The sequence below is a fragment of the Scyliorhinus canicula genome, chromosome 4 (assembly GCF_902713615.1).
Source record: "Scyliorhinus canicula chromosome 4, sScyCan1.1, whole genome shotgun sequence".
Lineage (NCBI taxonomy): Eukaryota > Metazoa > Chordata > Chondrichthyes > Carcharhiniformes > Scyliorhinidae > Scyliorhinus > Scyliorhinus canicula.
The window spans coordinates 164524230-164545202 of NC_052149.1; the positions used below are offsets into that span (position 1 = coordinate 164524230).

The 20973-nt window shown below is 45.8% G+C and overlaps 1 long non-coding RNA gene across 1 annotated transcript; it reads left to right on the forward strand.

Moving 5' to 3' along the window:
- Positions 1–226: 226 nt before the first annotated feature.
- LOC119964174 lies at positions 227–19839 on the forward strand. Its single transcript, XR_005460270.1, has 4 exons — positions 227–361; positions 2222–2277; positions 18825–18997; positions 19665–19839. It is a non-coding gene; the product is annotated as an uncharacterized LOC119964174 (long non-coding RNA).
- The last annotated feature ends 1134 nt before the right edge of the window (positions 19840–20973 follow it).

Below are 20973 nucleotides of genomic sequence, written 5' to 3' on the forward strand. Positions count from 1 at the left end.
ACTGGTACCAACATGTAAAGGTTGATTAGTGATGGACAGCTACTCTGATTAAAGGACTTTAGAGCTTTGGTTCTGCTACAGGAAGCATTTTGTTTAAGATTTTGTGCCAACAACACAGATTGTTTTGTTTGCCTTCTGCCCTGAAATGGATGCTGACCCACTTCTCATTTTGCAGCACTTATTTTCCAACACACTGGGTATGTGTTATCTAAAGCAGAAGACTAATGGAGAATTCAGGAAAGGAATTCTGATCACAACGTGCAAACTCAGCCGGAATTGGTTGAAGAAAACATTGTTGAGCAAACCCTTGGGAAGAGAATGGACATCAGGATTTCAAAATAAAGAAAATTTGAAAAAGCAGGTGACCAGCAACGGAAAGAAATTTAGATTAATGTTTTGCATGTGACAAACAATTGAGGTTTAAACATCCATCTGCAAATTTAATCTAGCTTTTTCTTTCAGACGCCAGTGGCCTTCTGTATATTTCTAGCATGCTCTCTTTTTATTTAAGATGTGAGTTGTGTCTGAAAACCAGCATGAGTGTGTTTAAAGGGCACAGTCACTGTACTGGGAAATCTTCCAGTAGTCTCAGTTCCTGGAACAGCTCTGATTATCCCCCACACAAACTCTGGTGTGCTGCTCCTATGACAACTTCAAATTGCATCATGAAATGCACCATTTTAAAGAGAGCTTATAAAAGCTTAAAAAGAAACCCAAGGGCAAGTGTGATGATGCCACCAAATGTGCTCTGCGTACAGTTCACATTCTGTACCATTAACATTGCCTCTTCAAAGCGTTAATTTCAGTAGTGGATAAAAGTACATCTTTGTCAAAGTTACCAGCTGCTACAAAGCTGAACAGTGTACAGGTCGCCGTAAGTGGTGGTCAAGGCAATGGAGGAAGTTCACTGTGTGAGCTCTGATGCTGACATTGTTGCTGATGAAAATTCATTAATAATTCCCTTCTCGGTAAAATACAGAAGTAAATGGGGAAAAGGCTTCTGCTTTTAACACGGTACGTCTGACATTTTGTGTACATTTTAGAAGTTTCCAGAAGGCCTATTCAGAAAACTGTTCCTATGGTGCAGCACACAGCTTGTGGCTGCCCTACTTCTCATGGTTTTTTTTCTTTTCACGTTCCAGCTCTGTAAACGCGTGGCCCCTTTCAATGGGCTCCCATTCATTTTCAACTCATAATTAAAGGGAACCACTTTCATGAAAAAGCAAATGTTGAGCAAGCATAACTTTGTTTCTCATCACAATTATGTAACTGTGTTAACATAATGGCACAGTGCTTTACTCCCTCATTCACCTCCCTTATTCTTCAGAAGATTCTGATTCATGCTATGGTCTTCCTTCATAAAAAGTAAAAGCCATCCTTAACCTAACGTTTAAAAAAAAATTTTGAATACCCAATTCTTTTTTTCCAATTAAGGGGTAATTTAACGAGGCTAATCCACCTACCCTGCACATCTTTTTGGGTTGCGAGGGTGAGACCCATGGACAGTGACCAGGGGCCGGGATCAAACCTAGCAGTCATTCTAATGGATGACCTTGAAGGGTCAATATCAGCAGGTTGTGCAATCATCGAGAGGGGAGGTGGGCTATCACAGCGGCCCAATCCTCTTCTGTCATCACCTCCCGAAACTCGTGCACTTTCACCAGTAATCGCCACAGAGGCATGGAAAGCTTGGATGATTCCTCCCGGCCTCCCCATCGCACATTGCCAATATAGTATCAGAAAGTGGAGTTTGCACATTCTCCCCGTGTCTGTGCGGGTTTCACCCCCACAACCCAAAGATGTGCAAGATAGGTAGATTGGCCACTCTAAACTGCCCCTTAATTGGAAAAAATAATCGGGTACTCTAAATTTATTTAAAAAAAATATAGTATCAGAAATATTCTTTGGCTGTGATCCAATTAACTGGGAAAAATCTGGGATCTTCCTTGACTGGTTCATTTCCACCCGCAGTGGGACATTGGACAGCAACTCAGGATGCTTTTCCGTTATACTTATGTAATTATTTCAAGCAATATAAAGCACTGTCTCTTTTGCAAAACGTTAACCTGTTTCTTAGCTGTGTCTACTGATGGAGTCCTTTTCAACGAAATTTACATTTCGTCACTTTACATTAATCATTGGCATTGAGAATCTTGAAGAAATGCTGAAAACGGGCTCTTTCAGTTTATGGCTGTAATTATTTGTTCTTGTTTTGTGACAGAAAATTGGAAAACATAGAGGAAAACCGGCTGCTCAGAGAAGGAACAGTGGAATCAGGTACGAGAATGGGCTGAGAACTGGTTGTTTTTGTATTCCGTTTTGTGTTTGGATGAGATGTTTACAGGTGTCTCTACTCAGCTTTTGCTCCATATTTCTGCCGCAGCTCAGTATGTCAGATGCAAGTGTTCGCAGCTCCCTCTAAAGGAGAACGTAACCAAGATCGCCATCAAGCTCCAGTGATGAACTGGCCCCACCCCTCCCCCACCACCCACCCCAGAGTGGCTTTGTTGAATTTCTGGCATACTCCTCCCAGGCAGAACAAAGACCTGTTACTCACATTTCCCCTTTCCTGTCACTGCCTTGAGTAAACAGAATCCTCCAAAACAATATAATTCTTCCTGTACTGCGGCTTGTTTCAATTGTGGCTCTGCCTGATCTGCCTGTGCGTAATACTCCTGCTGTTCCTCTCAGCAATGAATCCTGCAGATGAACGATACGAGCAGAGAGAGCGAGGATGTTTTTTATACTTCCTTTCTTCAACATGTATTCAGTATTTTATAATTTTGGGAGGCTGGCTTTAAATTGAATTGAGCTCAACATCAGCTGTAGTAGTACAATGATGGTTGAATCACAAGATTGTAATATATATGATATAATAATCTTTATTGTCACAAGTAAGCTTATAAAGCTGTTCAGCACAGGGCTAAATCGCTAGCTTTGAAAGCAGACCAAGGCAGGCCAGCAGCACTGTTCAGTTCCCATGCCAGCCTTCCTGAACAGACGCCAGAATGTGGCGACTAGGGGCTTTTCACAGTAACTTCATTTGAAGCCTACTTGTGACAATAAGTGATTTTCATTTCATTTCATTTCAATGAAGTTACTGTGAAAAGCCCCCAGTCGCCACATTCCGGCGCCTGTTCGGGTACACGGAGGAAGAATTCAGAATGTCCAAATTACCTAACAGCGCGTCTTTCGGGACTTGTGGGAGGAAGCCGGAGCACCCGGAGGAAACCCAGGCAGACATGGGGAGAATGTGCAGACTCCACACAGACAGTAACCCAAGCCGGGAATCGAACCTGGGACTCTGGAGCTGTGAAACAACAATGCTAACCACTGTGCCACCGTAGATTTTAGAATCCAGAATCAAGGTCAACACTCTAGCGCAGTGCTGAGGGAGCATTGCACTGTCAGAGGTCCCGCATATTTCAGATGAGGCTGCTTGGGTAGGTGTACAGGATCCCGTGACTATGTCAAAGACGAGCAGGTGAGTTATCCTTAGTGTAATATAAAAACAAAACGAGCTGGAAATACTAAACAGGTCTGGGAGCATCTATGTAGAGAGAGAAACAGACGATGCCATCGAACCAAATGGGATCACTGTCTCATAGTGAGCACGTTTAGACATGTGTTTCCCAGCGCTCGTAGCACTGAGAAACACAGGCTATGTAACGCGACTCCGGTTAGGTACAGAGCCTCAGTGGGAAATAGTCCCATTTCCTGCACTGAGAAGCACTGCTTTTTTAAATGTCATCCCAATCTCTTGACCCCCAAACACGACCCCCAAATTCCCTCAATCCCCAACGTACCTCTAACGGATTTTTCCTTCGACTACTTCACGTGGCATCCCCAGGCTCAATCACCGCCGCACTAAATATTCCTGCTTAGTACCTTGGCACTGCCAACCTGGCACCCTGTCAGTATCACCTGGGCAGTGCCAGGCTGGATCTCACATGGCTCTGCCCAGTTGCCAGGCTGGCAGTCCCAGGCTGGCAATAGCAGTTCCAGGGTGCCACCACGCTCAGAGGGCAAGCCCCTGAGGGGCCTCCAATCCCCTGAGAAACCCTCACGATTGCCATTCCATCTGGCCCCCATTTGTGGAGACCAGCACTGAATGGCGCTCACCCGAGGTCTCCAAGGCAAAGGAGATAGATCCCAATGTTACCTCAGGAAACTGCATATTTGAGTGAAACTAGCTGGTCTCGCTCTAATGCAGATTTTCAAAAAAGTGATCCTGCCCACAATGGGCGGGCTTCACATCACGGCGTCTCGCGAGATTGTTTTCAGGTGCAGCGTGGCCAGCACAGCACACCTAGAGTTAATATTTTGACTTGAATATGGTTCTTCTAACGATGGAGTGATCATATTTAGCTGGCCAGGATTTTCCAGTCTCGCAGTCAATGGACCTTCAGCTGGTCCGTCATATTTTCCGTCTCACGACAATTCCCACCCATTGGGCTGGATTCTCTGGCACCCCAGCCGTGTGTTTCTCAGTGGCAAGTTGTTTGCTGGCAGTGCAATTCTGTACTCTCGCCATTTGTCAATGGGATTTCCCATGGAAGCCACACCATGCCGCCAGGACACCCAGAGCAGGGATGCGCTGCCGGTGGGAACAGAGAATTTCAACGGCCGGAGAATTCCAGCCATTAACTCTGCTTCATCCTCCACAAATGATGCCAATATTTCCGGCATTTTTAGTTTTTATTTTAGATCCCCGACATCCACAATATTTTGCTTTTAATTTAGTAATTTAGAGTTATCCCTGTGGTATTATCATCACTATAAGAACTGCAATGGTTAATGACATTTCTAGAGTAGCCACTAGAGGGAGCTACAGCTACAAGTATATAAGGCATTGATGCTAAGCCTTGTGGGAGACAGTAGTGCAGGAGTTAGCTAGAGACAGACATAAGTAAAGATAGTGTGAGTAAGAGCAGATCATAGTTTATAATAGTATAAGATTAGTTGTAGATGCGTGTAGTTTATATGTTAATAATCAACTGTGTATTATTTAGGAGTATGTGTAGAATCCAAACTAGTAGTGTTAATAAATTTATAGCTTTGTTCGACTTCAAGCTATTTTGAGGTTTTTGTGAACACTATGCCAACCATTCTGAATTTAGCAACACAAAGAACATCACATGGTACCAGGTGTTTATTTCTACAATTAAGAAGTGGTTAGATTAATAAAGATTAGCATAAGAATATTGAAGAAAACAATCAAGAAGCTACGAAACTCAGAAAATCTACAAAGAAGACAAACCATGTTTAGCAACACAAAGAACACCACAATCTCTGGTCATTAAAGTAGCCCCAGGTGACGATCGGCTGCTTTCCTCTTTGAGGGTGGGGCCTGGAGCACTGACTGGTGGTGATTTAACCTGAGGATCACCACACCTCAGGAGTAAAGTTGAGAAGGTAGAGCCTTCATGAACAACCTCAGCCAGTATAGGAATTGAACCTGTGCTGTTGGCCTTGCTCAGCATCAACATATATAAGAATAATCACTTATTGTCACAAGTAGGTTTCAATGAAGTTACTGTGAAAAGCCCCTAGTCACCACATTCCAATGCCTGTTCGAGGAGGCTGGAACAGGAATTGAACCTACACTGCTGGTCTTGTTCTGCATTACAAACCAGCTGTCCAGTCAACAGAGTTAAACTAACCACAAGAAACAGATTATCTAGTCATTGCTGTTTATGGGTGCTTACTAAGCACAACTAGCTCCACATTACAATATTGACCACACTTCAAAAAGTACTTCCTTGGCTGTAAAATGATTTGAGATGTTAGTAGTCATGAAAAAAGCTAATGCAAGCCTTCCAAGTTTTTCTTTTTGATGAGCACCGTTTGGTTCAGATATTTAGTGTAACATTTGTTAAGCTCTGGTACCTTATGGTATAAAATGGCATGACATGGCTTAGAGGAACATAGAATGAATTCATGCAGAGGTATTGCACAACAACCTTACGCAATGAAGGCAAAATTATAAAGGAATGTAGGTCATAGACAGACATGTTATGGATCAGGTACATTTGATAGAGTCGACATTGGATACTTATGTACTTATCAGATTATGCTAGCATGTATAGTTTAAAACACGTCTGCTCGAACAAACATATTTCGTCAGATCTTGACTTTGTGCAATTGCAAAATGGATCATAGTTAACACCCTCACTTAACCTCGCAAGGATGTGCTATTTAAAGGGATCATCAACTATCTTAATTGCTAATTGAACTTTACTGGCTATTGTTTAGTTTGTTGAACTGTATATATTTATAACTATAGCTCTTATCAGATCAAATTTAGTTTCTACCAACATTTGACAAGGGGTATCAGAGTTAGTTCAAATAAGTAGGCATTTATATTTAAAAAATCAGACTTTTGAGGATAGGTTATGGGCACGATTTAACGGAAAGAGTTCAAAGTGTCATTATGTGCCTGATTGATGGAATGTTTCCTGGCAAGATCACGGCCACCATTGAACAGCACTTTGTGCCGAAAATGGGCCCCTTGAGCTTCTCGCAGTTACTGGCCATCTCACCATCTGATTTGCCACACCACACCTCAGCATTTCACTGCTAACAAGGGGAGCTGCTTTTACACGTTCCCTTACCACTCAATCCAGTCAACACACAAGCATGGCAGCGCGCAGACCTGCTCCTCGCTTTGGGGCTGCCGAACTGGCCAGGCTCCTCAACGCCGTTGATGGGTTATAGAACATCCTGTTTCCTTAAGGGAGTGGGAGGGCCAGCAGCAGGGCCACCAATACCGCCTGGGAGGCAGTGGCAGCGACTGTCTGTGCGGGCATCACGAGCAGGAGGGCCGCCATATAATGTCGAAGAAGGAAGCTTACGTAAGGTTGAGGAAGCAAGGATCTGACTCGGCTCTAGAGGGTTACAAGGTAACCAGGAAGAAACTCAAAATGGACTAAGGACAGCTAGAAAGGGGCATGCGAAAGCCCTAGCGGGAAGGATTAGGGAAAACCCCAAGGTGTTCTGCACTTATATGAGAAATAAGAGGATAATGGTTTAGCACAGGGCTAAAGAGCTGGCTTTTAAAGCAGACCAAGGCAGACAAGCAGCACGGTTCAATTCCCATACCAGCCTTCCCGAACACGTGCCGGAATGTGGCGAATAGGGGCTTTTCACAGAAACTTCATTTGAAGCCTACTTGTGACAATAAGCGATTTTCATTTCATTTAATTTTATTTCATTTTTATGATCAGAGTGAGAATAGGGCCGATCAAGGATAGTGGAGGGAACTTGTGCCTAGAGTCTGAGGAGATGGGAGAGGCCCTAAATGAATACTGTGCTTCAGTATTCACGAGAGAGAGGGAACTTGTTGCTCATTAGAACAGTGTAAACCAGGTTAATAGATCGAACAGGTTGATATTAAGAAGGAGGATGTGCTGGAAATTTTGAAAAGCATCAGGATAGATAAGTCCCCTGGGTCTGATGGGATATACCCAAGGTTACTACGGGAAGCGAGGGAGGAGATTGCTGCGCCGTTGGCGATCATCTTTGCGTCCTCACTCCCCACTGGAGTAGTGCCGGATGATTGGAGGGAGGCGAATGTTGTTCCCCTGTTCAAGAAAGGGAATAGGGAAATCCCTGGGAAACGTCTGTGGTGAGCAAAATATTGGAAAGGATTCTGAGAGATAGGATATATGATTATTTAGAAAAACATTTTGATTAAAGATAGTCAGCACGGCTTTGTAAGGGGCAGGTTATGCCTCACAAGCCTCATTGAATTCTTTGAGGATGTGATGAGACACATTGATGAAAGTCGGGCAGCGGATGTGGTGTATATGGATTTCAGTAAGGCATTTAATAAAGTTCCCCATGGTAGGCTCATTCAGAAAGTTAGGGGGCATGGGATACAGGGAAATTTGGCTGAGTGATTACAGAATTGGTGGCCGAAAGAAGACAGCGAGTGGTAGTGGATGGAAAGTATTCCGCCTGGAGGTTGGTGAGCAGTGGTGTCCCGCAAGGATCTGTTCTGGGACCTCTGCTCTTTGTGGTTTTTATAAATGATTTAGATGAGGAAGTGGAAGGATGGGCTAGTAAGTTTGCCAATGATACAAAGGTTGGGGGAGTTGTAGATGGTGCTGAGGGTTGTTTCAGGTTACAGCAGGACAGGATGCAGAGCTGGGCTGAGAAGTGGCAGATGGAGTTCAACCTTGATAAATGTGAAGTGATTCATTTTGGAAGGTCGAATTTGAATGTTGAATACAGGGTTAAAGGCAGGATTTTTGGAAGTGTGGAGGAATAGAGGGATCTTGGGGTCCACATACATAGATCCCTCAAAGTTGCCACCCAGGTTGATAGGGTTGTTAAGAAGGTGTATGGTGTGTTGGCTTTCATTAACAGGGGGATTGAGTTTAAGAGCCACGAGGTTTTTCTGCAGCTTTATAAAACCCTAGTTAGACCACACTTTGAAAATTGTGTCCAGTTCTGGTCGCCTCATTATAGGAAGGATGTGGATGCTTTGGAGAGGGTGCAGAGGAGATTTACCAGGATGCTGCCTGGACTGGAGGGCATGTCTTATGAAGAAAGGTTGAGGAAGCTAGGGCTTTTCTCACTGGAGCGAAGAAGGCAGAGAGGTGACTTGATAGAGGTGTACAAGGTGATGAGAGGCATGGATAGAGTGGATAGCAGAGACTTTTCCCCAGGGTGGAAATGGCTGTCATGAGGGGACATCATTTTAAGGTAATTGGAGGAAGGTATAGGGGAGATGTCAGAGGTAGGTTCTTTACACAGAGAGTGGTGGGTGTGTGGAATGCACTGCCAGCAGAGGTGGTGGAGTCAGAGTCATTAGGGACATTTAAGGACGACTCTTAGACAGGCACATAGATAGCAGTAAGTTGAAGGGGTGCAGGTTAGGTTGATCTTAGATTAGAATAAATGGTCGGCACAACATCGTGGGCTGAAGGGTCTGTACTGTGCTGTACTGTTCTATGTTCTAAGACCAAAGACCTCCAATGAACCGCAAGGATAAGTTACTATCACTCTCTATCGGCATTCGCCTGCCACCCCTCAAATTCCCAACACTTTCACCCCCCCCCCCCCTCCAAATCACGCACCCTCCACACATCCGGTCTTCGTGCTTGTTTTTCAGACCCCCCGGCACCCACCAGCACAACCCCTTCATGTACAGTTGCAGTGCCCACACTAACTACCTGCCATAGATGCCCCAATGCATCAAGCGTGTGGCTCACAATACCCTCCCTCTGTCCCCCCAGGATACGTTGACCCATAATAGGCTTGAAAAGGTAAAGACGGCTGACGGAATACCAGAGATCACCCCCTATGAGGAACAGACCCTGCAGTTTGCAGGTTGACCAGGGAGAGAATAGTGACCGGCAGCGAGCTTGGCCGACACCGCAGAGGTGAGGATCCACTGGCCTGCCACCCAGACAGCCTGTCTCAACTGAGTTCTTATTGTTCCCTCTCACTGACCACATGTCCATTCACTCACAGGATCTCTATCTAATGGAGCCGGGAATCCAAAGTCGAGGAGAGCTCCAAGGAGACCTCAGGCGAGGCGTCATAGCTATCACCTCCACCTTCCATCAGCACATCTCGTTGAGCGACATTCGTGGACAGGCTTCTGGGGCACAATCTGGTGAGCACCACACAGTTACTGATGCACATCAGGTGGAGGCAAGAACATCCAAGGGAGCCAGCTGTTGGAAGTCTGCTGGATCCCAGGACACAGCTGGGTCCCAGTCAGATGCCAAGTTTCTGGACAAGGTTATCCAGCAGCTGATGCAGATGCTAGGACATGGCCGGGAGTTTCAGGAGGGGACGTCAGCGACACTCCGGTGGGTGCATAACCGATCAGAGGAGTCCCAAAGGCTACCGGCGCAGAAGATGATGCCAACAATGTGTGGCGCTGAGGCCCACACTGCTAGGGTGGCGACCACAATGGAACGCCTGCAGCATGACGAGTGGTAGTGTCCAGCGAGGGCGAGATCCTCATTGCAACGTCTCTCAAGATGTCGTTAGATCTCACGAGGTATTCTGAGCGTCACAAATGGCAACGAGGTTGTTTGATTGCATCCAAAGTGTGGTTAAATAGCGGTGTGGAGCAGCAGCTCACAAACTCACCCAAAATGACACTCCCTGAAATGATTTTGTTGAATTCTGCCCAAAATGTCAATTTTAACCTTGTGTGAAAATATAATATGGGTTACAGTGAATCAACAGTCTGTTTTAAATCTACAATGGAAATAAATTTCAAGAGGGATGTAAAATGGGCTATCGACTTACTCTGACCCATTTGACTTGCACAAAGTCAAGATCTACCAAAATATGTATGCTCAGCAGATGTTTTAAAATATACATGTATAGCATGACAACTGTATCAAAGTCAGGGGAAAAGAGATACAGAATATCCCTAAAGATCTAATCCAATATTTATGCTGGTGTGATTTTCCAAAGCCTTCCTGTGTCTGCTTACTAAATTTCATGGAAAGAGGAGTTGTTGCTATTTGAAGGTGAACATTTTAATTATTTACAGAAGAGGTGGAAAAAAAATCCTGTTGTACCCTGGTGATTCTGGAGACCAGTCTGCTGACTTTGGCCTGTGTTGGATCAATTTCAAATAGGTTAGCATAACTCTTAAGGTCACCGGAAAATATTACCAATAAAATGTGTTACTTCAAGTCCAGGAAATGCTGAATGACACATATCATAGAGCTTCCATTACGTTAAAGAGAAAGTAGCAGGAGAAATCAGCTAAAGGTGGAGAGATTTTACTACATGATGAACACGCAGCCATCCATTGTATTGCAGGCAGATATATGGTAAATTTTCTAGTTTAAAAAAATTCATTTGTACAGGCAGAGTTCTCTTTTAAGGCAGGGTCTCTAGTGGGGGTCCCATAATGGGGGGTTTCTGAATTTGGGGGTTTCTGGTGGGAGTTTCTCTTATGGGAAGGTCACTGCTGGAGGTCTCTGTAATTGGGGGTTTCTCTTTTAGGAGGGTTTCTGGTGAGGGTGGTTGTAGGGGAAGGTGTGGAATGGGGTGGGCTGGATTTGGATTGTGTGGGGGAGGGTAGCCCTCCGAAAGACTTTGCGGGCAACTCGCTTGAAGAGTTACCCCCTTGGCAGACCGCGAGGTCGAACGCATCAGGGCCGTGCTTGTAAATACCTGTCCCAATTCTCACCCATGTGTATTCCAACCCAGAGGACCGGGGAATCACAAGGGCTTGGAGAATATAGTGCCCGACCCGTTAATAGGGTGCAAATGGGTCAAACTTTGTGTTATGTATCAGAGTAATGCCATTGGCTGGTGTAATTTCACGTGTTACGCAATAACGTTATCGAAGCATTTTGCGGGCTTTTGTAGAGTTCACCATTGCAGCCTGTTTGAGCAGCATCTTGTCAATAAACCCCCTGCCATACAAGCTAGATGTGTGCCACCTCTAGTTCTTTCTCTTTGCCGCTACAACAAAGAATATAACACTTTGGAACTCTCTCCCCCACAGAGCGATGGAAGCAGAGGTACATAGATACCAGAGGTAGGCGGGAATGTTAAGTGAGATAACAATCAGATCAGCCATGACCTCATGGATTGGCGGCCCATGTTCGAGGTGCCGAATAGCCTAGTCCTGCTCCTAATTTGTATGTTGGTATGGTCGTATGTTCTTATTAGGTAATCAGAATTGCAAACTCTGGGTGATATTTCCTCTTTAGTTTAGAGGCCCTGAGAAGTTCAATTGCTGCTTGAACTGAGATCAGCTCACCCAAAATACAGGAAATCCTTGGCAGACTTGCAGAAGTCATAAATATTCAAGCAGTGAGCTCAGCTAACCCTCACTTCTGAGAAGTACTGCTGATGGTTTCTCAGTCAGCTGACTTGCTGAATATTCATGATGTTTAGAAAGAACATTCTCCATAGACACTGTATATTGTTAAGATATTGTTGAATTTGCAATAAGTAGAACACATAGATGATTGTAGAAATTACTAACAAGGTTTATTTCAACACAATTCTGATACTGCTCCACTGCTCTTGGCTGGGGTTATTATACAACCGGGGCTCTCCTTGTTGAGGGGAAGCCTTGCCCTCTTCAAAGGGAAGTCCAATCCCCCCTTAAAGGGGAAGTTCATATTCCAGGGAGGTCATGGTGTGGTGGTATGACTCAGAGGTTTACGATACCTCAGAGTAGTGCTGCCATTGGTGCAGAGGACTCGCTGCCCATTGGCTCAGGCAGGTCATATGTCTCTCTGCCAATTGGCAGAGGCTAGTCATGTGACTGCTCGCCGATTGGCCGAGAGACCGGTAGCCCCTCCTACGAGGCAGGGTATAAGAACACGTAGCAGCCGGCAGTCGGCCTTTCTCTGTAAGTTGACTGCCGGGCACACAACTAGTTCATTAAAGCCTGATATTTGGAACTTCTTCACGACTCGAGTCCAATTGATGGTACATCACATGGGAAATTGTATTGTCCTGATTCTGAGACTTCCATTTGGGACACAACACTTTTCTGCCCCCAAGTCCGGAGTAACGTCCACATCCACGGGCACTTGGGCCGGGCCTTTCAACTGTTTCGTCTGTGAACGGTGTTCAGGTGCCGACCTTGTGGTGTCAGGAGGCGTATATCAGACCGAGGTGCGACATTTATATAACGAGCGCCTGGGTGGCGGCATTACTGGGCAGTCATGAAAGCTGGTACGGGCATCTCCAGCTGTGGCAGAAAGTCCATCTCGGTTTCCAAATCGGAGCTAGTAGGTTCTTCGTCCGACATCTCGGTGTCCCCAAAAATGATCTCTGGACCCTCGACATCTGGTGGAGCTGGGGGCAGCAGTGGTATCAGGGATGGCCGGGCTACGGTGAAGACTGCTGAGTCAGGACGTCCAAATCACTGGCCGATACAGCTGGAGTATCCGGCACGCGGTTTCGGAGACAGTCCACGTGCCAATTAGACTCGCGGTCTTGGGTCCGTACTTGGTAAGAAACCGACCCGAAGGGACAGCACGGTGGCACAGTGGTTAGCATTGCTGCCTCACGGCACCGAGGTTCCAGGTTCAATCCCGGCTCTGGGTCACTGTCCGTGTGGAGTTTGCACATTCTCTTTGTGTTGCGTGGGTTTCACCCCCACACCCAAAAGATATAAAGGTAGGTATATTGGCCACACGAAATTGCCCCCTAATTGGAAAAAATGAATTGGGTACTCTAAATTTATTTTTAAAAAAGGAACCGACCCGTTTTTAGCAACACGACGCCGGGGATCCAAGCAGCCCCATTGCCGAAGTTCTGGATGTGCACCGCGTCTCCTGGGGCGAAGTCACGTGGTGGCCTGCGGCGACCTGGCCCCACACTCGATTTGGTCCTGAGCGTGGCAGTATTCCCGCCAATATCCCAAAAGATGAGACTCAAACGAGTGTGAAAGCAGTGGCCCATCAAATTCCCGGCTGGCACGATGCCCTTCATGGCATGCAGGGTTGTCCGCTAGCTCAATAGGAGCTTTAAAGTTTGCACCGTCCACTTGGCCAACCCATTTGAAACTGGGTGGTGTGGGGGCGGTCCTTATGTGACTGATCCCATTGGCGGACATGAATGCTGCAAATGGATGCTGTAAAACCATTATCTGATGCCAGCACCTTGGGTATGCCATGCGTGCTGAAAATGTGCTGGAGTTTCTCTATGGTGGTCCGGGCCGTCGTCGCCTGTACCTTGAGGATCTCCATTCACTTGGAGTGGGCATCAACAAGGATGAGGAAGATTGCTCCCTGAAAGGTTGCCCGCAAAGTCTATATGGAGGGGAGACCACAGATGACCGGGCAGCACGGTTGCATAGTGGTTAGCACTATGAGTTCACAGCACCTGGGTCCCAGGTTCAATTCCCTGCTGGATCACTGTCTGCGCAAAGTCTGCACGTTCTCCCCGTGTCTGCGTGGGTTTCCTCCGGGTGCTCCGGTTTCCTCCCACAGTCCAAAGACGTGCAGGTTAGATGAATTGGCCATGATAAATTGCCCTTCGTGTCAAAAAAGGTTAGGAGGGGTTATTGGGTTTGGAGGATAGGGTGGAAGTGACGGCTTAAGTGGGGCGGGGCAGACTCGATGGGCCGAATGGCCTCCTTCTGCACTGTATGTTCTATGTTCTATTCCCTCGAGTGGAGCACGGCTGCAGGAGGCAACTTCTAGTGTGCCTGACACTGGGCACAGCGCTAGGCCACCCACTTGATTTCGGCATTGATGCAGGGTCACCAAATATAGCTTCGAGCTAACATTTCCACCTTGGACATACCAAGGGGTCCATTGTGGAGGTCCATCAGGAACGGGCCGCGTCCACATTCAGGGACTACCATGCGGGACCCCCAAGGAGCACGCTGCCTTCTATGCAAAGTTCCTGCATCTTTGTGGTGTAGGCCTTCAGGCCTTGCAGTAAGGCCCTGTGCTGTTCTCCATACTGTACCATGTGGTGGATACAGGATAGCTGAGCATCAGTCTGGGTCCACAAACAGATGCGTCCCGGAGCGGTGCTCCAAAACATTGTCATATGCTGCGAGTAGCACTGTCCATTTCTGGATTCAGGTGGAAGGGATGGGGGGAGAAATCCTTAAAGAGCCCTAGGAGGGGCTGATGGTTTGTGAGAACAATGTGGTAATGTCCGTAGGCATATTGATTAAATTTATTGACCCCGAACACGACAGCCAAACCCTCCTTCTCGATCTGAGCATAAAATTTCTCTGCATTGGCCAACATTCTTGAGGTAAAGGGGATGAGACTTTCAGATCCATCGTTCATGGTGTGGGCCAGTATGGCCCCGACTCCATAGTGAGAAACGTTGCAGATCAACAGGAGCGGTCGGGATGGGTCGAAGTGGGTTAGCAGCCTTGATGACCTGGACGAAAGCCGCCTGCTGTCCTCGGGCCCACTCCCAATGTTGCATTGCAGAATATTCTCCATTACGCACTGGAATATTGCACATGTGGAGGAAACCTCAAAGGGCAGGTGGGTGTATTCATAAAGCACCCTCTGTGTGTTCAAGATTACAAAACATCTGGATTGGGGGACAAAGACTAACTGGAGGTAAGCGTGACTTATGTCGAGTTTCATAAACGTGCGAGCGCAGCAGGTCTGGCGGCATCTGTAGGGAGAGAAAAGATCTCACGTTTCAAGTCCAGATGACCCTTTGTCAAAACCAAAAGTTCTATCTCTCAACAATTTCTACTTTAACTCATCCCATTTTCTCCAAATCAAAGGTGTAGCAATGGGTACCCGCATGGGTCCTAGCTACGCTTGCCTTTTTATGGGGTATGTGGAACATTCTTTTTTCCAGACCTACCCGGGTCCATTCCCGCAACTCCTTGACCAGTACATTGATGACTATTTTGATGCCGCTTCATACTCTCGTCCGGACCTGGAAAAATTCATCAACTTTGCTTCCCGTTTCCACCTCTCCATCACTTTCACCTGGTCCATCTCAGACATTTCCCCTCTCTTCCTTGACCTTTCTGTCTCCATTTCCGGCAGTACACTATCTACTGATATCCACTACAAGCCCACTGACTCCCACAGCTACCTGGTCCACATCTCTTCTCACCGTACACCCTGTAAGGACTCCATCCCTTTCTCTCAGCTCCTTCGCCTCCGTCGCATTTGATCCGATGATGCCATTTGCCAAAATGGTGCTTTGAAAATGTGTTCCTTCTTCCACAACCGTAATTTCCCACCTACAGTTGTTGACAGGGCCCTCAACAGTGTGCGGTCCATCTCCCACGCAACTACCCTCGCCCCCCCCTTCCCCTCCATCCCAGGACAAGGATAGTGTCCCCCTCGTTCTCACATTTCACCCCACCAGCCTCCGTATGCAAAGCATAATCCTCCGCCATTTTTGCCAAATCCAGCATAATACCACCACCAAATACATCTTCCATTCACTCCCTCTGTCAGCATTCCGCAGAGATCGTTCCCTCCGAAATAATCTCGTCCACTCCTCCACCATACCCAACACCTCTCCCATCACCCATGGCAGCTTCCCACGCAATCGCAGAAGGTATAACACCTGCCCCTGTATCTCTTCCATGGTTAACATCCCAGACCCAAACCACTCATTCCAGGTTAAGCAGCGTTTCACTTACACCTCTTCCAATTTGGTCTACTGCATTCGCTGCTCCCAATGTGGTCTCCTCTATAATTGGAGAGACCAAACGCAGACTGGGTGAGCACCTTTGGTCTGTGTGCATTCAGGATCCTGACCTTCCTGTTGCTTGCCATTGTAACACACGACCCTGTCCCCATGCCCACATGTCTGTCCTTGGCCTGCTGCGATGTTCCAGTGAAGCTCAACACAAACCGGAGGAATAACATCTCATCTTCCGGTTAGGCATGCTACAGCCTTCCGGTCTCAAAATCAAACTCAACAACTTCAGATCATTAGCTCTACCACACCTCGACCCATTTGTTTTCATCCCATTTCATTTTAAGTGTCTTTTACCATTTCTTTCTTTCTTGTCTTTCTTTATATATATTTACCCCCTCCACCTTATCCACCCTTCCCTACCTCCCCTTTGCTTCCCCCTTCCCCTCCCCCCACATCTACATCTGTCACAGTTTACCCTCTGATATTAGTTTCTTTGCTATTTGGCCTTTCACACATTTTGTTCTCTCTGGGGACTGGCGTTAGCATTCTTTCCCCACGGTTTCTGTGGCTATTAGCACCCCGTTTCCCTGGGTTTCTGTGGCTGTGACTCATCTTTCTAAAGTGTGGAATGGAAACATGACTTCTACCCAGGTATTGAGCTTCGACCTGCATGATTCAGTGTATGCGGTCATGCACCAATTGGAAGTTGCGGGACTGGTACATGATGCAGTTGGCTTGCAGTGCCCGGAATACAACTTAATAGTGCCCAATGGCACCTTTCACCATGAGGAAGCCTGCAATCCCTTCTGCTCATTCTGCCTGCTTCTCTCTGGAAAGAAGGAATGAACTATGCAATACTGGACTACAAACTGCAAGATGTTGCCAATACCTCGAGCCACAGCCAGGTACTTATAGGTTCATGGGGCACTGCCACCTTCAAAGCCCAGGCAATGCAGTCCTAACCCTGCTTTGAAGCTGCAGTTGTTATTGCAGCAGGTGCCAGATTTCAGTTGTCGCATACACTGTTGTTTTCTATGGTTCAGGTGAGAGAATTTTTGCTTGAAATTATGAATATGGCCTCCTGCTGAAAGTCCTTCTCCCTCTCCTCTTCCTTTTCCAGTAGCTTGTCCCACTCTGATCTCTCCTCATTCTCTGATCCATGCTCTTTACAAAATGCTTATTAGGAAATGCATGACTGGAGCAACTAGTTTGCACAGAAATATTTAGTTCAGGAAAACATTCTTCAGCATCTGCTGCACCATTCCCTGAAGAATTTTGAAACTTAACTGTGAAAAGCACAGTGTATAAAATTGTAGCAGCAGACAGTAACTATCAATCAGCAACTGCTTGTAGATAGTTGATCCTCTCTTTGAGTGGCATTGGTTGGGATAGCCATCCTGTTGCTTAATACATGTTAAGTTACCTGAGTTTAGGAGAAGACATCATTTGGATTGTTGAGTTGCAAAACGCCAGCTCTGCTGTCAGATCAGTCTTACCCACTTTTTCACCTTGTGATCTGCCTGTCCATCCTATTTCAGCAGACATTCATTGCGCTCACACTATTGCCTCCACCAAGGTAGCATCACAAGTGTGCAAGGCAACAAGTGTGCAACTGCTACTAGCTCCATTTTAGAAACTTAAGGGCACCCATAGCACCCAGGAAATGGTGACAATGAGACCAATTTCCCAGCTATTATGTAATTTTATGTACAGAAATTAGTCCTGTGTTTTACCAGCATTGAATAAGCCTATTGATGCACAATGCAAGATCCTGAAGCAAGCTACAATGGTCGTGATTTTCACTCACAAGACCTGGAGTGCGTGTCTGGCATTAGGCCATAAATGTTTTGATACCCTGATTCTAATAGCTCTGAATCCTGGAACGGAAATCAATTTTTAATCAAATCCCTGACTGCATATTCCCATATATGTGATAGATTGTAAAGCAAAGCTTCAAATCTACAATTTTAAGGCAGTGTAATTGTCAGGTAGCTGATGAGATGTTGCATTTTACAAAGTCGATTATCAGCTCAGTATTTTTGCTGTGGCAACCGGACTGTATCACTGTTCATTTTTTGCTCACATTAATTCTCCAAAATACACTTTTCTTTTTTTAAATAAATTTAGAGTACCCAATTCATTTTTTCCAATTAAGGGGCAATTTACCGTGGCCAATCCACCTACCCTGCACATCTTTGGGTTGTGGGGCGAAACCCACGCAAACACGGGGAGAATGTGCAAACTCGACACCGGACAGTGACCCAGAGCCGCGATTGAACCTGGAACCTCGGCGCCATGAGGCAGCAGTGCTAACAACTGTGCCACTGTGCTGCTCTTACTTTTCTTTTTGAGGGCTCTTCTTGAGATTTTCTTAACGGAGGGTGATGCAGTGGCTAGCACTGCTGCCTCAGCGCTAAGGACCCAGGTTCGATCCCAGCCCCAGGTCACTGTCCATGTGGAGTTTGCACATTCTCCCCGTGTCTGCATGGGCCGCACCCCCACAACCGAAAGATATGCAGGCTAGGTGGATTAGCCATGCTAAATTGCCGCTTCATTGGAAAAAAAAAAGAATTGGGCACTTTAAGTTTAAAAAAAAGATGTTCTCAGCGGTTACTTTTTAGATTTTCTGGGCCTGCTTTTTGATTTTCAGGGCCACTTTTTCATTCTCTCTTTATTAGGTGATGAAGTCTCATAATAATATTACATTCTGTATTTGTGATGACATATAGGCAATGGCATGCTTTGCGGCAGTGGAAGCGGCCTGCCATTGGCCGGCAGCAGGATCGTCCAGTGTTGTCGCTGTAAATAGGGTTTCCCATTGTTTGTACCCCGTGCCGCAGGGGAACCTGTCGGAGGACCGGAAGATCTCGCCAATGGGAATGGCCAGTGAATCCCACCCAAGGTATTTGGACTCACACAGAAGCAGAATTAGAAGAATGTATCAATATTTTCAATAAGAATCACTCCATCATTCAACTTAGAGCCACAACACACAAGGAAAGCATTAATTTCCTAATCACCACAGTGTATAAATTGGCACAAGTCAGCAGGCAAAGGTTTTTTTCAAAACAACTGACACACACCGTTGCACTCGCTTCATATGCCTGTGAACTTGTCAAAGAGATGGACATTTACTTTTAAAAAGCAGCATGAAACATGGACAATTTACCTTGACAAGATGGGGGGGCAGTGTGGTATTATCATAACTGTAAGAACTGCAAGGGTTAATTAAATGTTTAGAGTAGCCACTAGAGTGAGCTACAGATACAAGTATATAAGGCATTGATGCTGAGCCTTGTGGGGGAGAGTAGTCCAGGGGTTAGCTAGAGACAGACAGAAGTATTATTAGTGTGAGTTAAAGCAGATCATAGTTTATACCAGTATTAAGGTTAGTTGTAGATGAGTGTAGTTTATATGTTAACAATCAACTGTGTATTATTTAGAAGTATGTGTCGAATCCAAATTAGTAATGTTAATAAATTTAGAGCTTTGTTTAAGTTCAAACTATTTTGTGATCTTTGTGAACGCTATGCCAACCATCCTGAATTAATCCTGTGTTTTCCATACAGACGGGCACTGGTTCATGTTGGGGCATATCTCTGGAGAGTCATTAACTGGAAGCCAACTTGCTGGGTGTTGATGATTTTCCATCTCCATTTCAATTAAAGTGAATCAGAGTAACAATACCTGATAGACTTGCTGGCCTCGTGGAGATGGAAGTAAAGGTATTCAAAGGATGCATAAACCTGGAATGGTAATGGGAACATCATACATTCCACATTGTGTGACAGTTGCGTAGCCCATTAAACAACTTGTGTGGCCAAGATCGATACTGGAGTCACATGGCAGAAACTGGCTTGTGATAGGAAATTTCTCATTAATTCACAAGGGAGGAAGTCCTGCCTTAGGGAGTTTCCAGTCAATATGATTGGCTGGAGGTCTCTAGTCCCTACAGTGATAATTAGAAAGGGTAACTTGTCCCAGTAGTTAAACAGTGTTCTAATGAGTCATACAGGCTGAAAAGGTCAAAATTCAACTCCCAGTCCATGTTGAGGTCGTTGATCTCGGGCAACATGGTGGTAGAAATCCTACAGATAGTCTCATCACCACCCACCACCATCCCCCACCACCTCATTAATCCCCCGTGCCCTTCTCCCTCTCCCATCCCTGGATATATAAACTGAAAACCAGCTAGAGTTATCATCCTTTATTGCTATACAGTTACCTTTATCAGAACGCGCATGTGCATGAATAATGACAAGTTCAAACTTGGGTGTTTTATCTTTGTGCTTCAGTTGACCGCCAAGATGTGTTGCTCAAACCAACACATTGCCTTTGTAAAGAAGATCTGCAGAGAGGTGCAATGTTTTTTGTTGAGGTTCATCCCAAGCAGCTTGGTATCACAGGACCCTGTGCTCTATGAGCTGCTCCCTGGGATACACACCATGATAAACATCAACTGCAGCGGGTGGATCATTAATTTGGTGAAAGATCCTCTTTAATCGGCCCAAAACATGCTGTTCTTCTGGTGCAAAGAGTTATCCTCAACCGGGTGTTGCAGACTGGCACGTTGCAAGGTCCAGGAGAATTTGCTGATAGATACACTTAAGATTGGGGCAACTGCTGCAGAGGTACAATGGGGGCAAGGTCATTGTCTAAAGCCTTCCAGCCATAGTACACTAAGGGGCTGGAAACTGTAGAAACCCGTGGGCTGTAAGCCTGACATGGAATGTACATTGTAAATATCAAGAGCATTTACAATTATATTGAGGTACCTCAGAGCGGAAAAGGCTGCAAGGTGGCAAATTGATTTTATTGCACCTTCTGTAGTCTTCAAGCCAAAATGTTTTATAATTTACTTCTGTAAATTTTATGAAT